Below are 4,867 nucleotides of genomic sequence, written 5' to 3'. Positions count from 1 at the left end.
CTAATTTTCCAATGTATTATTCANTTTGTTTTTTTTAGGAAAAAAATTTAGACAGTAGCTCAAATGGATATTTAGATTTTTTTTTTTTTTTTTTTTTTTTTTGGAGAATCTGGATATTTAGATTTAGACAGTAGCTCAAAGCATCAATCTCTTCACATAGACCTTTAAATTAGAAAAGAAGACATAGAGTAAGTGGGAGTGCCAAAGTCACTGTATTATTATTAATACTAGTCACTGTATTATTATTAATATTAGTCTCAGACTCATACTACGTATGAAAATAAATAATTATTTTACAACTGTGGTAAAATTTATAATTTTTTTCTAAATTTTATGGAAGATGATTTGTTCTCTCTAAAGCTTATAAAAATTGTAAAATTATTTTCCATCTATCCATCTCTACAAATATACCATTTTATTATATTGGAATGTTTGATTAATTTTTTTTAAGTGATCCAAATTTTTCTAAATTATGTTATTTTATCCTCATTTTTTTTTTGTACAGCTAATTCTCTAATTTTCCAATGTATTATTCAAATTTCTTATTTTCTTGTAGAAGATTATCATAATAATCAAAACTCATCACAAAATTACACCTAATATTACTCAATAGTTGATAGACACATTCAAATAATAGAAAGATTGTATATTGATATAAATTCAAATTCTAGAGAGGATTTCTCAAAATTTACAAAGGAGGAGATTGAGGTGGAAACTTTGGAGCCAAGAAAAATAAAAGTGTAGGTAAGAAACTGTTCCTAGTAAACCTAATCTCTTTAAATTTCCATATTTTAGGGTTTTGGAGGTTGTGTGTTTTTTTCTAGGTTAGATGGATTTATCTAATTAAGTGCGTAAAACTTCATACTTTGATGAATGTTGGGTTTTAGTGTTTGATTATTGACTCTTGGATATTAGTAATTTGATTTTCAAGGGATAAGTTAAAAAAAAAAAAAAAAAAAAAAAAAAAAAAAAAAAAAAAAAAAAAAAAACCAAAAAAAAAAAAAACAAACAAACAAACTAACCGTAAATGTGATTTTAACATTATAATTTTATAAAATAACTGAATATATGTATTCTACTCGATGCAAGAAATGAATTTTAGAAGAAGTATGGAAAGCAAAATTTGGAAAAATCTGAAAGTAAGGATCCTCACAATCACAAAACCCACTTGTGGGCCTAATGGTTGGCGGAGACTGGTTCTGTCTTTCACCAAATTAGGTCCATTAAAAGCCCATTGTGGCACATTCACCCAAAAAGATTGTAAGCCCTACTTCTTAAAGTTATTAAAATCTTAATAATAAGGGACAACTCGTGTGCGTGTAGTGCATTTTGATACTATTTATATGTTCTACTTTATTATTTCAGCTAACTTTTAGTTTTATTTACAATATTTTTAACAAAAAAAAATTTAATTTCAATAAAATAAAAGGATTTTAAATAGACCCATAATACTTCTGAAATTATTATGTAAAAATTTTCAGCGTTTAAAAAATACTCATGTAAAAATTAAAGATTTATTATAGCTCCGGTGGTAGCATTCACATAACCTAAATTAACCAAAAGTCATAAAACACGATAATTGATTTCAAATCATGGTGTCCTAACTCCTATGGTTGAAACTTCTATGGTTCTTTTATTTTACTAAAACCTACAAATTATCCACAAATTTAGTATCGGTTTATCTATTCTTTTAAGGAAAATGTGAGAGATAAAAATTATTTTATTATAATTTTTTTACAAATTGTTGATGTGGTTAGTGGTTATAAGTAAGTGAATGGGCATTTCCATGCATTGTAAACATGCAACCTAGACATGTTCATCAGGAAAATAATTAAATATACTATTTGTCTCCTTGAGTTAAGGGATAACCCATGGAAACAAGGACATGAAAAATAAATAAACTTAGCACTACCGAATACACTATACAAAAATGGCAAAGTAAAAAGACTATCAAAAAGCTTGGAAACAAAACTACAATTCATTTTGCGAAGTTAATAATAAACCTGGACATCTAGAAGTAGTTGTGCAAGTATCTGCTGAAAACCGAAGCACTCAGAAGGGCTAAAAACAGAAAATATATTAATTATGATCACTGAAATTATATCACATATACACAAACTTACAGGTATATTAGCAATTTAGCATGTTCCATACACTGCAAAACATCATAATATTACCAAAAATCAGGTATATTTTAAGCCAGCTGCCTGCATGGAATAACCAAAGCCTAATTGTATAGCATAATGCAATCAATTACCATTAAATAGCTGCAAAAAGGTTTAACAAATCATCCATATATGTATTTTCAACTGAAGGAGTTACAAGAAGCATCACCATTGCATGTAACCAACCTAAGTGTCAGAGCACTATATGACAGTTTAAACATAGGGGAAAGGAAACATACCCAGTCCCCTCTTATCTTATTTGATGAGAAGAATAAATTAAAATGAGATATTAATATGAGAAATATAAACCACTAAGTTTGTAAATTTAACAAGCAGAAAATTGTTGTGCAGTACAAAGTGAGTGACTGGCGAATGTCTACACCATGGACGATGAAAGCAAAATCGAAATCCTAACACTTGAAACCACAAATAAATGCCCCTAATGAAAAAGAATCACCAGCACAGCATGCCCACTTGAGGGATCATGCTAAAAATAATAATTGACAAAGTAATTTCACTTCAACCACATTACTGCCTGAAATGATGAACACTATAGATACTACAAATCATTCATTTTCATTGAATGCTAAATGCTAAATCAGTAAATCCAATCAATTTTTTTCCTTAAAAAGAGGATAACAGCAAAGGCACAACGATATCCAACTAATTTCACTTCAATCCATATCACATGCATACAAAACATATATAGACCCACTGATATCAATGTAATTGAAATTGCCTTATAGCGGTTGGGCACATGAGAGTCCCTTGCTTGTTGATCTTTCCAACGCGAATTGAAACAAGAGGGATACAGAAGCACCTCGCTAACATACCAACCTCTGCTGGCTGAAAATGCTGTTGTTTTCATCAAAAACACAATTTTTTTTTTTTTTTAGATACAAAGCTTTGAATTCTATTCAACCAAACAGACGAAATTGGGTCACAACAGAGAAGACAGAAAAACATCAAGCAAGAAACTGCTAGTTACAATCAGCTTGAATCAGCTCAAGCAAAGCTGGTGGAAAAACTCCCACCCACACCTGAGAAGATTCACTATTTCTAGCTAGATGAGCTAGCTCATAGGCAACTCTGTTGTACTCTCTTTTCACATGTTTGATCTTCCAACTAGAGAAAGAGCTCAGCAAAGCAAGACTTCCTTGATACAAATGACCGAGACTACCTTGCACAAATTTCTCATTAATATTGCCAACTGTTGATGCAACATCTGATTCAATTATAACTTGAGATATCTTCATGCCACGAGCAAGTAAAATCCCAGCCTCCACAGCAAGAGCCTCCACTTCAACAATTAAACCATAACAAAATGCCGCCTAAACACACAAATTAAAATATCCATGTTAAGTTACTTCACCAAATCCAAACCCAAATTTCACAAAAATCATTAAAAAAAATTAAATAAAGTATCTAAATATTACACCACAAAATCCAAACCCAAATTTTACAAAAATCAAAATTGAAAATTAAATAAACAATCTAATGTTAAGTATCCAAATCCAAACCCAAAATTTCAAAATAATCAAAACAAAAAATCAAATAAATAACTTACCAAGCAAAATCGGAATGGGTATGGGTATGGGAATGGTGAGGAAAAATGAATGGGTATGGGGGTGGTAAGGGGAGAGAGAGAGAAAGGGAGAAAGGATCTTGTGGTGAGGGAGAGAGAGCCAATGGGTATGGGTTGATGGTAGAGAGATCGAGGAGGAGAGGAGTCGATGGCTGGGCTTGGCCTCGTCAGTGCCGTCGCTGGGCTGGGTTGGGATCTGCTCGTCGATGCTAGCGGGGTTGTGTGTGTGTGAATGTGAAAGGCCGTGTGAGAGATAGGGAGAAAATGAGAGAGTTTTGTGAGTAAAAACTTTGTGTGAGAAGTGAAACTTTTGTGCGGGAAATGAAATGTAAGTGGGAAAATTTTTTTGGAGAATTTTGTGTGGTAAAGGAAAAAAAATTTGGGGGGAAATTTTCTTCCTAACATCTCTGATCTTTATCTTTTCATTTTCTCTGCTCAACTACCCATCTTCTCGTATCTATACCTTAAGCATTGAACTAGTAATAGCATTTGGTTAAGTGTGCCCTTCAGAGGGAGAAATTATAAGATTTACATAGTAGATAAGTGATGTGATCTACTATCTCATTAAAAAATTGTCACTTATTTAAAATTGTTAGTTAAAAAAAATTTTAAAATAGAAATTAATTACTGACTTAGCAATTTTAAACAAGTAGAAGTTTTTTAATGGAATGGTGGATAAGTAACATGGTTCACCAGAGAACTCTATAATTTCTTCTTCACAAGTCACAACATCACTACACTCGTGTGAAGTACTAAAGTCTAATGGAGTGTCTATTCAACTTTTTTGAAATTTTTTACCATGGTCAAATTGATAACGTGTTGTGCACAACAAATACTATTATTATTTATTAAATAAATCAACTAAAAAAGCTATCTATTGAGTATTTATTAAATAGATAAACTATCTATTATTATTAAAATGAGCTAACATTTTAAGTTTTTAACTAAAGTTTAGCATATTAATTAAGATATAGACTTATAATTGTAAATATTTTTAATAAATTATATGGATTTTGACTAATGAATTTATAAATAAGTAAATAAATAGTTATATATTTATTTATATATAAATATATAAAATTAGCGTAATCCTAAAATAGTACACCAGTATTAGCCG

The 4,867-nt window shown here is 30.4% G+C and overlaps 1 long non-coding RNA gene across 1 annotated transcript; it reads right to left on the bottom strand.

Annotated features, from left to right (window-relative positions):
- Positions 1 to 2,812: 2,812 nt before the first annotated feature.
- Positions 2,813 to 4,218, bottom strand: LOC136069245 (uncharacterized). Its single transcript, XR_010630474.1, has 2 exons — positions 3,733 to 4,218; positions 2,813 to 3,496 (listed from the first exon to the last, which is right to left on the bottom strand). It is a non-coding gene; the product is annotated as an uncharacterized LOC136069245 (long non-coding RNA).
- Between the last annotated feature and the right edge of the window lie 649 nt (positions 4,219 to 4,867).

This window comes from Quercus suber, unplaced genomic scaffold (assembly GCF_002906115.3).
Source record: "Quercus suber isolate HL8 unplaced genomic scaffold, Cork oak 2.0 scaffold_158, whole genome shotgun sequence".
Lineage (NCBI taxonomy): Eukaryota > Viridiplantae > Streptophyta > Magnoliopsida > Fagales > Fagaceae > Quercus > Quercus suber.
Note: the sequence above shows the minus strand (reverse complement) of the source record. Positions and strands in the feature narration are given on the sequence as shown.